Source organism: Bombus terrestris, chromosome 15 (assembly GCF_910591885.1).
Source record: "Bombus terrestris chromosome 15, iyBomTerr1.2, whole genome shotgun sequence".
NCBI lineage: Eukaryota > Metazoa > Arthropoda > Insecta > Hymenoptera > Apidae > Bombus > Bombus terrestris.
The window spans coordinates 1,989,110-2,004,975 of NC_063283.1; the positions used below are offsets into that span (position 1 = coordinate 1,989,110).

Here is a 15,866-nt window from a genome sequence, read left to right on the forward strand (position 1 = left end):
GTTTATGGAAGATATGTATCTGCATGGATACCCAATGTATTTTAATATTGTTTAGTCAAATAGTTAAATTCTTACGACATTTTGGTTCGTTTCAAAGTATAAAAAGAACAAGGTTCTTTACGAGCCGTTACAATTATCAATTCACGCGTAGCTAATATTAAAAAATATTTAAAAATTCATCGTTTTATTTTGTAGGTGAAAACGATCTCAATTATGAAATTTCTATAATCCATTTGAAATTGTTAAATGTAATATAATATGTATAACGTTACTTGTACACACAAAGATAAAAGATGATTTATGTTAGAAATAAAACGATGGTTACGCAAAAATTTCACAAAGTATACAGTAATTATTCTATTTCATATTAATTAAAGAGTTAGATATTAACGTAAATGCATTTCTTACGTAGAAAAGAAAAGCAGATGATTAATCGTGACAGAAAGAATAATTTATCAATTTCTGTTGATAATAATTTATCATCATCGAATTTTATTAGTGTCTCAGGAATTTTTAATAAGATAAAGTTAGTCCTTCAAGGTATAAATAATAAATTATTTTCATAAACTTGTTAACGCATTTGGATGTTTATTACAGGCTTACGTAATTTATAATACATGTTTTTTCATGATCAAGGACTGTTCGCTTCATTTGTTTCTTTTAAGACGCTTTACCTACTCTATGTTGTTTCACGTTAGGAGTTGTGACTTAGTTCGTATAAGAAGTTTCTCCTAACTTTCTTTTTGAAATAACGTTCGCAAAATTAATCCTCTTTGGGAGTACCGTGCTACTCTCGAATTTCAAATTCGATAAGAAAAAAAAAGAAGAAAAAACAATGAAAGCTCCTCACTCTACAGGGAACTAATCTCAAACTTCACGTAAATATATAAAAATTCACTAATGAGAAATTTGAAAATGTTTAAAGCATTAACAATATCTAGATTAGTGTCAATCGATTCCAACTGTAGCACACGAATTTTTGTAAGTTTACGAGTTTAATACTTATTTTCAAATTATTTATCTTCAAAATTTCCCTAGCAAAATGAGAGGAAATATCTCAGAAAGATTTTACAATAACGTTTTCTAATTAATTTCACCTTAATACCTTTTGTAGAACATCGATTGAGCTCTTGATTAATTTATATAATAGCCTGGCAATTATCAACATAGTCTTATAGTTTACCACTCAAGGGTGTCATCTTAAACACATTTCAGGGAAAGCAACACGAGTCAGCGATAGGATTATGTAATTAGTAATTAACAACAAGTTAGGCTTGTTTCACTCGTACAGGCTCTACGTCATATCTAGCAAGAAGCGATTATTTAGAGTTCTTGGCAACTTATTAAACAATACACTGCACTTGTATAAACTTGTATAAAATATAAAAATATATATAATTGTATAAAATATTCTCAATTATGTTATGTTTAATTCTGATCGCTATTTTTATTCTAAATACTTTAAAATTCTTCAGATGACATACATATTAAGACACGTACATATAATTATATATAAATAATTTTGACGATTTTGTTACAACATAGATGCATGCGTAGGAATCTCCATGGAAATAATATTTTTAACATGTTGACTGTTGGTATCGTAAACTTACTTGCCTTTAATTTACAGTACCAACCAAGTATGGGTAATCTAATTATTATCTCTACCTCGACTGAATGAGATAAATCCACGTTGATTTGGTAATCGGAGTGTTGCTTAGCGGTCGCTATGTAATTGACAAGACCGTGTTGGTTCTCACTGTATCAAGATAGGTATGTCTAGTTACATTCTAATTACATTAAATTGTAAGTAGATTTAACCGACCTAGGGAACATAAACTGTTGTCTTCCTGTCTGTCTGGAAATTAGAAAATTATTCGTGTTATAAAATATTATGCAACCAGTGGATTGAAGTAAAAGTTACGAATCTTATGTTTGCCAATTCCGTATTTATTCTCAAGTTCTGCTATCGATAAATAATCTTATGGGCCAACACGTTCAACCTTCCAAACATATTCATTCCATCAACGTGATCCTTGCGTTTTCTTCTAGATCTCTTTTTGTAGCTTCTAATTCTGTTCTCACAATTGATTTATTGAATTTATTGAATTAACCGAATAAACAGCATTATTGAAGATTTACAAATTTATAAAATTATAAGGACATTGCATATTTAACTCTGTAGAGGAGGTAATGCGGTTCTTACACAATAATGTTTGGACAGAGATCACTACAATTTCTTAATACAAAAAAAAAGACAAAAAGAATTGCAACAATAAATCTGTTACAAAAAAAATAAATTTGTAAATTTGTAATATTTTATCACAACGAAAGAGAAAGAAGAAAGAAAGACGTGAAGTGTACATTCAATGAAACTGAAATCCATTCGTCTGATATACGTTTGATTCATCAATTTCAATCATTTTGACATTTCGAAGTTAATAAAACCGAGATATATACCTGGTTTGTATTATTCATGTTGTAATTCGTAGGTGTTGCGAATGAGAATGAAGATGTAGGCGAATGCTGAAAAGCACTGTAGAGTAACGGATGTGTGGCGAGGGTGTGAAAGAAAAAATGCATGCTACGTAGCAGCAGAGTGTACGTGAAACGGATGATGTGTATGACGATAAGCAAAGAGCGTGTGAAACATTTTGCAGAGATTCGGTGTGGAAGGAAAAGCAAATATATTATCAGAGTGCAGAGCACCGGAATGGCGTTGACAATGCAAAGTATGTTTCAGATGTGTTTATAAGTGTATGTTGTAGACACTTGTAAAATAACTATGATTTATGTGATATGACTACAATTTATATTATTTAAATTCACAGTGTATTTTGAAATATTTTAATAAATAATTCGTTCTACGCATATGAAAATTTATTCCAAATATGTTTGAAATACCAAAAACAATTGGAATACCAAAAATCTAGCAAAACGAACAATATCAAAATTATACTGTATCATTCGTATATTATATGATACAATGAATAACGCTGGTATGTAAAATTACACAGTTTTATACTTCTATAATTGCGTCGATTGAAATACATACATCGTTCCTCTCAAACAGTTTCCTCTTTCCACGCGTTTCCATAATTCAAAGGTAATTCTTTCCACAAGTCCTTACAACAGATTATTCTATCTCCGCGCGTTATTTGCCTCGATCCTCAGGGAGGAATTAGCGGAGTAAACGCAAAACTCGAAATCGAAAGGGAACTTCTTAGGAGCCTGAATACTCGTTATCGGCATCTTCGGTTCGTAACTCCGTTTTAAGCCAATAAACAACGCCAATGCGGGTAGCAACGATCGTCTGGATGCATCGGACGCTAAACTTCTCGGTTCTAGATCTGGTGGAACTCGTGCTCGAGCAATCAAGGGACGCCAAGTATTGCGAACAAAGTTCAAGATAGAAACGTTTTGCTGGATATCACGCGTACTTGCACATTTATCGTAGCGTACACGCAGTCGTCTCGCATAGCTGACATTAATCTGCGAAGTATATCCGCAAAGTAGACATTTAGGTGTGTGCCAGAATCGCTTTGGAAGGCAAAGGTGGAGTCACGCAACCCCTTGGGCATTCGATCGCCGGTTTAAGTCGATAAGTGCAATTCGATTTACCCCATTGCTACCGACGTAATGCATACTTTATACTGGGTTTCTCTTCCTTTCAATTTCCTTCCACTTCAAGTCGAAGACCACAGCGACAACGAACTATCGTCCCAATGTAATGGAATCACCATCTTTTCTCCTCGACTTCATCTTCGTCCCCGTAGAAATCAATTATCGCCACTAGAACCAATTCCAAGATATTCTGCTTGTCGCTTTTGTTTGCCTTCTACTTGTTCAATCATTGCTTTTAAACAGTAATGTATAACGTAACAGTAATGTATTTACGTGGGGGTACATATTATTGATCCTTTCAGTGTAGACTAAAATGATGCTTGTGTTGCAATAACATATGTTGCGATATTTAAAAGAATTTCGTCCGAATATATATAATTATTTACCTGTTGATTAATATACATCTTCCATGTTGTGGATTTCAAAATATTAAATCTTCACAATTTACAAATTTAGGCGTGCTCCACAGTGAAGGAATGAAATATTTTGCGAAAGGAACTTGAGTGACGCACAATCTAAACTACACCGAAAACTTTTGCTAGCGAAAACATATTTTTAAATTTCAGCTACTCGAGAGTATAGACTTCAACCTGTTTTAATTACATTTAATTTATAGTATCGTAACTTAACTTGCGATTTTATTTTTATATAGAATGTGGAATAGTTCTACTTGTATGTAGATAGCTTCAAGTTCACGAAGACTGAAGTTTTATTGTGTCATATGCAGCGTACAGGGTAAAAAAGCGTGATCGTGCGGATGCATGCGACAGTTCAAATTCAGCTATTCAAGCGTTTGTTATCAAAGCTTTTCTTGTATTTCGTGTGGAAATGATTTTCCACGAAAATAGCATGAAAACAGGAAAATTGCAAAATTTTCGTTCTGAAAACAAGATATGAATACACGTTTCTAACTATAAAACACATATTAGCTCTTTGTTTTATTTCTCATGTAATTATAAACATAGAAAGACACTATGCAATTGAATTTTTTCTCAGAAATGCAAGTTTATGACAGGCTTATTTCAATAATTTGATAACTAAATTGAAAAAAATATTAGGTTATACGAATTACAAATGTATTAAAGAGCTAAAAATTGTGCTATTTAGAAGTGAGGTGAATTTTATTTAAATTAAGAATACTCTTATTTTATTTCTACATTTCTGTGAAGATTTATAATTCTTCATATTTCTAAAATTTGATAATCCTCAGATGAAAGAAATTAATTTATTGACGGTTCGGACCATAGGCATTTAATTTTTAATTAATTATCAAGGAAGTCCCATACGGTTGTCATTAAAACATGGCTATAGCGCGCTCATCTTAATTTTCTGTACAATGGAGCACCACGCACCCTAATTACAACCAACTTGTACGAAATTCAGGGCCGTTTCCTTTTTTTGGTACTCAACGTGGGCACTCACCTATCTGCATACTACCACGTTCTCGCTTTCCGTTACTTTTCTAGGGGGCTAGTTTAAAATTAGGCTAATCAATCATCTCAGTCCGCTTTCCACTCTCCAAATTCATTAAAGCCAGCTCCTGCTTTGGCTATTCAAAGAATATTAAATTAGAAGTCGAAAATTATTATTGTTTCTTATTGTTACTTATTTTTATTCTTATCGTCAACTGATTATTAGCAATTAAACCGTTCAGAAAGGCTAATCAGATGCATAAATAAAAAAATAACGAGTTTGCACTGATACAGTGATTTCAAGTTACTGAAATAAAGATATTCGAATAACTTGTCTAATCTGAACGAGTCTTTGACTAAAGTTTGTAAACGTTTCCCGTGGTTCAAAGGATGACAAAATTGAAGTTCCTGCACTACAAATGCTTGGAAGCTGCTCTAGATGTCAGCATGTCCTATACTATGAAAGCATAGAGGGTACTTTTTTAGATCGTACATTGGATCAAAAGATAAACGTAAGTTTCTTCATCGTAGACTATGGTCTTGGATAGAAGTTCCGTAAAGACTGTGCTCTTACGGTAATTATAGAAGGAAGAATAAAGGAGAGCTTTAAAGGAAAAACATCTTGTTCAGCGGAAGTAATGGTTCAATGAACAGATTAAATTTGATATAGACATAAATTAAATTTGATAAAATGAAAGCCTCGTTAGTTGGAAAAATTATATGTGTTTGCGCCCTGGGCTTAATTTAAATGTTAATGAAGTTAAGTCAAACGCTCATTTAAATGTTATTGTTCCCCTTAAATTACAATTTATAAATTGCACTCATAAATCAAGTGCCAATAAACTAATGTTATATGTTTCAGTTCCAATTATTTTATCAATGATTTATTATAATCATTTACTAATCAATTGTTGTACGAAATTTTAGTTTTGGAAAATTGAATTTCGCAGAATCTCAAACCCATTTAAAAGAAATTACACAATGTCGACGTTATAACGACTCATTAAGCTTCCTCGATTAATAAATCGTCAATTTCTCTGAATCCTACGAAACTTCAATATTGTTCGAAATAGTAAATTTATTTAAATCACATAAGCGTATCTACAAAACATGGAAAAACAATATCCATGGCTCAGCGCATATTCAATGAGCGTATCTATCCGTGACCCGCTGATAATTACGTCGGTTACGAAGCGAGGCGTGAAACTTCGTTAACCCCGAAGATAATCTAACTTTATACACGTTCCGTGATTGTTTCGTACATTATTAGTCGCGCAAGCGGTTATTTTATTATTGATACCAGGCTGATGGGGCGGCGCTTGAGTTGACAAGTGCTGCAAGTTCATCATTTTTGGAAAGAGCCTTCAGGGCTTGTAACGCAAAATACCTCGTGAAATACAAAACATCTCAGGCAAGATCGTTCTTACGCTGCTTCGAACATACAGAAAACTCAAATGAAGATTTTTCATATTCAAACTACATGTACAATCTGTGTTTAAATATTAAAACGATTAACGGTATTGTGCACAACTAATAATAGTCATTCTTTTCTAATTAATATTTAACGTTCCATCAACTACTTTCATTTTTATATACAGTAGTTACAAAAAATATTGGCTTATTGTTATTTTCCAATGAAGCGTGTTTTAATAAGGTTGTACGTTACACTTTCATAGCATTAAATTATAATCATATGAAAGTACTACTGAATAACACAAAATTTAATATACGTGGATCTCGTTAATTAGTATGTAAATATTACAACAAATACAATGGCGTTATACAGCAAATAATTAGTCTGTGATATAATGATTACAGCATTGAGAAACTTTGAATCACATTGAAATTTGAATTCAAATGCGCCCGCCGCTAGTAGCGACGCTATAATTAGAAATGCCCAATCACGTCAGACGCTGTCACTTTCAAGATGGCGACGTTACTCTTAAGACGTACAATTTTCTCGCCATCCAATATAAAATTTATTGTGTTTTCTCGAAATGCTGCGTGTATGTGCGTGTGTACGTTTGCTGTTTGCTGTTGTACGAGCTGATTGCTGAATGTGGATTCATATTTAATTGCGAGTAACATGAAATATCAGGTACTCTTTCTGTAATATTAATCTGTACATACAGTGTACGTAAGCTTGTCATATAATATACAATGAGTTACAACCAAAATCAAAGTATTAATTCTCAATCTAAACAATAATACAATTTTGTTAACCTATACGATCTTATCTGTAATATGTTTTCCAAACTGAATTACAATAACTTTATTTTTCGTATTTAAAAATACTACGCAGTAAATATAGATACATTTACGACATATGTCTACCCATATCATCTCAGAGTCTCTTATTACATGAAACATGTTTTCGTATACTGTATACAATTTTGGCTATGACTCATTATATAAATGAAAATTATGTCAATATACTGTAGGAAATCATCTGAATATTCAGTACAGGTAATTTTTATAAATATATTATATAAACTATATTATACAAAATGTTATACAAACGTGACGTGACAATATAATCATGATAATTGCAAACTTCACTATGTCTCTATTTAAAGTAAGGAAATATATCAATACCTACCTTGTTATGATTCATAATATAACGGAAATATTGTAGATCCGTAGACACCGCGACAAAATACGAACAACCCGATTTTAATTTCGACCAACGAAAGCAGTTAAATTACGTCGGTTTATACAATGTTACTGAGCGCTGCAGCATATTACGTGGCAGATTCAATCTTTTTGCAATTCGACCGCAAGCCGGTCGCAACAGGTCTCTCACTCCCGTCGTGTCATGTGCATGCGTGAATAAATCCCTGGAAAACGAATAAATCACAGCAGAATGGCCACCGAAAAAGATAAGAATATCAAGGGAAGTATACTTACGTACGATTCCTGTTCTGGTCCCAACTGCACTTTTGTACCCATTTCGTAATATTTTATAACCGCATCGTAATGTTTCACGTATGAGTGTCGAAGCATATGCGAAATTGTTGTTTGATGACCAACGCGACTGATCATAAATCGATAGTCCTGTTTATATTATATTATAGTCTATATTACTTTATATTACTTAATTTTTTCTTAAACTTCATAATGTAGAAAAAGTCCAATTACTGTAACATGCTATAAGTAGGGTGACGAGCAAAAGAAAGTTCAAAATTTATACTTGTGTACATGAGAGTATACGTAAAATTTGTGTCAAACATGTACAAAGATATAAGACATACAATTATATTGTACATTCATTTCCTTTGTAACTATATAATTCAGTTTTGTAAAATTACAACGTTTTCCCCATTTACACCTTAATATTTCTTTTGACCGTCACTATAGAGGCCACAGTTATCCTCTTTCCATCATCAAGTTCGTATTTCTTGAGTAGCATCCGGAGTTGTATATTCCAAATTCCAAACGTCCAAAAATATATAGTCAGACTTAACCAGTATAATTGGCTTTCACGTTTCTCGCTTAGATCCCACCATTACTATGTATATAAAATTACAGTCTACCGTGAATCGGATCTACTCTTAAGCGGACCCATAGTAATGTTGTAGTATTTGTTAAGCAAATGTTCAATCATACATAACTAAGAGGAGTTACGTCTGCGTTCCATACATTATAGAGATGACTGGTAGTCCCGGTTTGTTCTTACCGGCTTACCATATTGTCTGTTCTAAGCAGAGTGACGTTAACTTGGAGTGTACGTGGCTCCTCTGATATTCTAATAGAATAAGCAATGGAATTGTAGAGGCTAGCGAATGTTACGCACGTGGTTGACCAGACCACAAACTTTAATCCAAGTAGATTCACCCTACATACGGTGGCTAATGAAAGTCCACATTCCAACGCTTACCATGGAATTTTTTAACGAGTATATTATAATTTTGGGAATTCCTAAGAGTGCTAAGAATATTTTTGAGTCACCGTGAGTGACGCGATCTGATAACGAGAGATTAAAATGCGAAAAAAATCGATCGTGACATTTTCATCTTTTTTTAAAGGCAAAAGTATATCTACTTTTTGTTTCGATGAGACAATTCCAATTTCCTAGAGTAGTAATCATTGGCTGCACAATAACTAACTAACTAACTAAATAACTAACAAAAATTACAAATTATTTGTAAGTGGTTTTAATAATAAATTAATCCTTTGAACTCGGCGTATTTTTAATTTCCTCATTTGTTTTTTAGTACCATGTGAAGGCGAAACTTCAAGGAATATATTTTTAAACAATTTGGAGCTTGCGTAACTTCGTGCTACATAATCACCAGTAATCTCTTTGTGTTCCCTAGAGGCAACGCCCGTGTGAAAAGGTTAATAATAAATTTTAATGATAAATTTTGATAATAAAATAGTACTTTCAACACGTTTATCTCGGAAAGCTATTTTCGCACGTTAATCTCTTTCAACCAGAGCACATCACACATGATGCAACTTATTGGTCACCCAACATTATCGGTAATGTAACGAAATTTTGACTTTTGGGGTTGAACTGTGAACGATGCAAAAAGCACGTTCTGTCGCATCACGTGAAACACTGATTGTGTTACAGTTACGAGAATTGCATTCCTCTCAATAGTAAATTTAATAACAATGTTTTGAAGCGATCTCTATCATTTTACGCGACTACCGACCCAAACAGTCTCTACGCTTCATAATTTCGAATATTGTCTCTTTGATGCGTGCGTTTCTCTCTCCGTCTATCTTCCTCGCTACCAGATATATTTTCCAATTATTATCTTCAACAATTTATTTTTATTGTGTGCTTCCTACCAGAACAGTTTACCCATGTAAATTTCCAAACGATCGTTGCCATTTCAGCTCGATAATCTCGATTTACGAATGAAATTACGTAAATTACACTCAGTCAAACAAAAGGGTACTCGCGATATTTACGAAGGCCATTATAATGCAAATATGAGGGTATTTATCAGGCTGAATCTCTTTCGAAACTGTTAATATCATCCCTGCCGTTGATAAATCCGAATATTTCAAAATGCATTTTAGCTAAAAGTTTGATGCGATCACTGATCAAAAATTAGTAAACTGACATAATATAGGCAAAGAAAATTTTAGAATTTTTGAAGAAAACTAATGTAATTTACTTTTCTTTTTTATCATTTTTGCTATATGTTTTTGCAGCCTGTGGTATTCAATTTTATCAAGCTTTTATTTCGCTTTTTGTTATATTTAATAATTACATTTTATTTCATAAAGTAAATTTCGATTTATATTTGATATTCACGAACATTTCTCTGACAATTATCGAACATTTTTACGCAATAGCTTTTCAAATTTAAATGTATTTCACCGTCACATGAAGAATAGTGAATTCTTTTTGTATGGAACAAAGAATTATGCAATATTGCGATACGCGGCTAACTTCTTTATTTTTATGCGACATGTTCATGCATCATCATTTCATATTTCACCTTTGTTCCGCCACCAGCTCTAATTTTATTATACTTTATTATGCTGTAGCCTGGATTTCCCTCGTGCCAACATTTAATCCATAAAGAGATTGCTAGAATTTCATATTCTAATTTTATGTTGTACACCGACAAGTCACTCCCATTTAGTGTTTCTCCACATGTTAGTTGGTCGATAACTCTATATTATCCTTCCTTTTTTTAACATTAAAATATATTTACATTTATTTCTATAAAATATTTCTGAAAGTAGATAAATGTAATTGAGTAGTGAAAACATTTACGAAGATACAATTTCTTCATTTAGATAGTTTACATACTATATTGTGAGCCATTCTTCTGAAAATTAAGATTGACTGCCAAATTAACGAGTGTGATGGTTCGCTGACCTCTTTTATGAGACAAATGCTAGATCGGACAATCTAGATACTTCGTTGAGCGATATAGATGTACTTTTCCTCCATTTCAAAGTGCCATTTCCCGACATACAGACAAAAACTGTATACCGTGTGAAAAGAACACACAACCATAACTTAACCCCATCCATAAACCATAATTTGAATTACATTTATGAAGACTGAGTTATGACATAAAATGTATACCTACTGAAAGAAGCTGAAATAAATAAATTAGAAATTAAATAATCCCATGTAAGTCTAATCTCAATTATTCCAGACATTTATAACTACGTACGTATCTATTGGATGTTAAACATGGAAAATGCAAAATATGTCAGCTATTAAGAAACGAATGGGTTCAAGACGTGAATCGAATTCAACGAGGAAATAAAGTCTCAAACGTGATGTAACATAGAAACACGAAACAGTGCAAGGTAAAATCCTGTGCGGCGCTAATAACTCCGTCGTAACAGCGTTCTTAACTACCCTACGCGAGGAACGAAACTTGTAAATCAAGTTGTTTAGCTCCTTTCGAAGGCGGCAGACGGGACAGAGGTTGGTTCGTTCACAATAACTAATTCTTGATGGTACGCGAACGCGCGGGGCTAATTGAAGCACGCTTGAATCTACAAGAATATTAGGTGAGAGAAACAGTCGTTCCGTCTCTTTCCAAAATCCGTTTTCCGCTCACCTGGTTGGAGGATGCGCGTATAAACGTCACACAAATTGTTCCTTTATGTAGGGCCGGGTCGACACGAGCATAGAAACGAAGCGTTATCCCAGCGATTGTCCCATTCGCTCGTCGGTTCCGCGCTTGTTTCTACCGCGGCCGGAGGAAAATTTGTACGAGCCCCGACGAACGTAAACAATGGATCCGGCGCCGTTGCTGAATAACCTCGTTACCGATGGAGGAGCATAAAGATCACGTCCACAGTGGCGGAGAGCGATAGGATCCTCTAGAAACTCCTCCGGCCGATGTATTTGCTTGCTCGAGTACGCCTCTGCTAATTATATTACTCTTTGAAACTGTATCCGCCAGTCTTTGGAACATTGATCTGCTATTGTGCGCCAGGCCATGGTATCTACAGGATGACTCGGAAACGCGGGTCCAGGGGATAAATCTACCCACTGAGACAAGTAAAAAATATCGTACCTACATGCGTTCTTTCATACTTTTCGAATTATAGACGACGAAGGAGAATATCTTGCTCCTTCGGTTTTTCATGATCAATCATGTTACGCGTCACACTTTTGCGTCAATGTTTCATGAACGTTATAATTCGCTTCTACAGAACATGAAACTCTTTCGGGTTTGCTCTGAAGAAGCGAGTTGTAACGTTCAAAAATAAAAAGACGTGACATTCATCAAGCGTCGTGAAAGTTTAAACGAATGAATTTAACCACATTGGCCTGAGAATGGTTCGTACGATACTTTTTACTTACTTCAGTGTGTAGATTCACCCGCCGGGCATGTATTTATGAATCGCCCTGTACAGTATATATATACATATATACCGAGGAATTATACTTCGTTACATTCGTTGTTGTATCGTATTTCCCTGCTGAAGACTGTTCGAATACATCCTCCGAGAACTACCGGACGTGAAGTCCCGTCCTGAAGAAGATCATCAGCTTACCAGGGGAAAAGATCTGAAGGAGTTCGAAGAAGTTTCTCCGAACGAACGGACGAGCAAACGAGCGTGCGGTTTCTCGTGTGCATATATGTATATGGCCGCAGGTGTATTCATGCGGACAGAACGAACACCGAGGACCTGTGTAACTTGACGGAAAATGGTCCGACACATTCGAAATGAAAATGCAGTCGAAGGTAATTGGAAAAGTAAGTTGAGAAGCGGAACGACGAGACGACAGCGCACCGCACTGGACGTGCTTTTGAGACAGATACTTAAATCTTTGTTTACAATTCATATTGATCGATCGTGTACGCTACTATGATGTGGCTAGAATTGGAAGAATAATTATTTCGTGACTTCGATTAACTATATATATTTTACTGAACAAGTGTAATACATTTTAATCGGTATTGCAGTCTCTATTTTTTAAAATCGAGTGCTCAAAACATCGAGCGTTTGTTCTTTCTCATTTTACAAGATGTTACATTATATAATAAGTTTAACACACGTCTATATCTTCTACCTTACACGTATTACTTTCAAAAGCTGCACTCGGTAAATATTTATAGAGACATCCCGCTTTGATCGGTGAAACATAAAGCGGGAAAGTTACAGACACAGCGCTGTCTGGATTATTTTTCCTCCGGAGTCGTATTTTATTTCATTATTACCATAATGTTTTTCCGCCATCGATCTAACCCGATAACATTAATTAGCAATTTTATCGTTTGTCGACGAGTCGACTAGCGATTTTTAACGAATCGTCGATGCCTTCGAAGGTAACTTCGTTATACACTGGCTAGGAAAATCGTTCCCTACTTATCCCAAACAATTTCCAGGAGAAACCGCTTGAAAACCAACTCGAAACTACTCCAGGAAATCGATTCTCTCCGTGAATCTTATTATACCTTACTTTTAATTCCACTTCAATAGGAAACTTGTTGATCGTTCGCGTGACAGCGCACACAGCATTTCCAGTCAGCGTGCCCCGTGAAATGTCATCTTCGTCTCTAGAATCTTTCGAATACAGCTGCTTCGTAGAACCTACGCGAGATAGAAATTGTAATATTATCTGTCTCATTATTTTGTAACAAATAATCAGTGTCAGTTAGTATTTGAAAACAACATAATATTCCAATCTAAAATGGCTGCAAACTATTGAACGAAGCATTTCTTTAATCAGGTATTATACGTCTGATTTTTGAAATATCAAATTTTTAATAGTACTAAATGATACGAAGTGTGATATAATTGGGCCTAATTAATTAATATGTAAATGCTACAATAAATACCAGTATGTTTTGCACCTGCACAGCTGGAATGAAAAAGAACAAGATCACCGATCTATTAACTTAAATATTAATTTAAGTATCAGTAGAAATTGCTTATCTTATTCACAGTATGTTTCTTTGACACCGATACCGAGTATAAAAATGTAAATGACACATAGAAAAATGATCATAGACCGATAAATGAGGCTGCCAGAAGCCAAATTGATCCATGTCTATTTTTTGTAAACTTTTCAATCTCATTGGTCACATGTTTATTTGGTGTAAGAAGACGCATAAGCATCTTGAAGGTAAATTTAGGGGAACAGCATGTGAAAAAGCACTTTTTCGCTTATCATCATTGTTTGCAGATTAATGAAGATTACTTGTGTCACATCGCATTTGCCTTCCATCTGTGTCGAATATCGTTTACCATGGCGGTAGGATTGATTATCGCATTTCAGTAACGTGGACAAGCTTTTATTGGATTAAAATGCAATAAAACTCAATTACACTTTCGTGGGCTGCGAATTATCGATCGAGATTTCGGACCGTGGCCTCATTTCATCCGAGTCCTGATCTATTTACAACACGTGTCACGTGACCAAAACGAAATCACATACAAATGAACAAACGAAGCGCAAAATAATGGAGTATGGGCGATGATCATTGATGATCGCTAAACGGTAAACGATCTTTCAATTATGAATATACCGCTTTGTGTCATATTTCGATACAATTAACAAACTTTCGTTCGCAATAAAAGGAATTCATAAAAAAGGTTAATGTTCGGCGAATTAAACAAAGCACGTGCAAATTCTGAAAATAAGTGGTCGAATGTTTGTGTGTAAATTTTTCAAGAATACTTCAACGTCATTATTATGTAATTTATTTCGCGGCATCGTGATCTTTTCCCGGTGAGGAAAAATATGGTTTGGGAAAAATAATGTAGAATAATACATAATACGTACGCTATATAATTTTTAGTTAAATGGTAGAAAATTACACGTTTTCAAAATACAAACGTTAAACTTTTGTAAGAAGTGATTCTCTTTGCTTTTTTCTTTCATAGTCTTGTTTCCACTGAAATAGAAATATTTCAGCCACGAAAAGATCTTCAAGTTATAAATTGAACAATTACAGTTTCAATGTTTATACTCCAATTAAGTACTAAATAGAACGATCTAAGTTAAATAATTTATGTGACGTCTAGAAATAAAAATTCACGAAGCAAAATTTTACCGCACTTTTTGATGATGAGTCAGTTTTTGATGAACAGCCCTTAATTCAAACAAATTGTTTTCGTTCCGAATTCATTTATACGAAGACCATGCATGTGTGAAATATATCGAACACTTTATTTGCACATTGTCCGTACCAATAAACTCATCTACGTGATCGACATCTTTAATCCATCAGTATTTCACGTTGCTGAAAATTTCATTTTATCGAATTGATTACAAATGTCCCGCAACATTTGAATTAACGATCGAAGGTAACATAAATTCATTATACATAGGATTTATGCAAACGTAAAGCTTCGCATTTCACGTAGCATATGTATGTACTTCCAATCAACACAGTTTTAACAATGAACGAGGTATTTTACATAAGTGCCCCTCTTGTTGCCACCATTTATCGTTAATAGGGAATCAAATACAGAGAGCATAAGTGAATTAAAAAATGAAACAACTATTTTCGAATACGCTGATACAAAATTATGTAATTAATAAATATGATCAAAATACGATTTCGATGATCGCGATGCAATTTTGACAAATAACTTTTGGATACATTAACGTTCGGATATATAAACAACGTTACTTATGAATGTTAATGTTACAAATGTCGTAAGTAGACAAGATAGAAATTAATCTTCTCGTAGTTTTGAGAAACCAAAGTCGAAGTTAATCTTCAAAGCTTTAGCATTGATTATGGAACTTTTCACCTTTGGAGGGTGTGGAGGTTATTAGAAGATTCGAGTAGCGCGAGAGGCCGGCGAGAGATCCCATATTCTAAAGGAATATGGTTTATCAATTTATTAGTAAGATGCACGGACGAACCTGACGGAAATGAT

The 15,866-nt window shown here is 34.1% G+C and overlaps 1 protein-coding gene and 2 long non-coding RNA genes across 5 annotated transcripts in view; 2 read left to right on the top strand and 1 right to left on the bottom strand.

Annotated features, from left to right (window-relative positions):
• LOC100651020 (suppressor of lurcher protein 1) overlaps positions 1-15,866 on the top strand; it is a 514,096-nt gene that overhangs the window by 354,865 nt on the left and 143,365 nt on the right. The window lies entirely within an intron of this gene.
• On the top strand, positions 6,385-13,771 carry LOC110119947. 2 transcript variants are annotated; one of them, XR_002308467.2, is made up of 4 exons: positions 6,385-7,134; positions 9,251-9,373; positions 11,165-11,528; positions 11,630-13,771. It is a non-coding gene; the product is annotated as an uncharacterized LOC110119947 (long non-coding RNA). The 2 variants fall into 2 exon arrangements; XR_007226533.1 differs by lacking the exon at positions 9,251-9,373.
• LOC125386414 lies at positions 10,408-11,171 on the bottom strand. Its single transcript, XR_007226537.1, has 2 exons — positions 10,810-11,171; positions 10,408-10,732 (listed from the first exon to the last, which is right to left on the bottom strand). It is a non-coding gene; the product is annotated as an uncharacterized LOC125386414 (long non-coding RNA).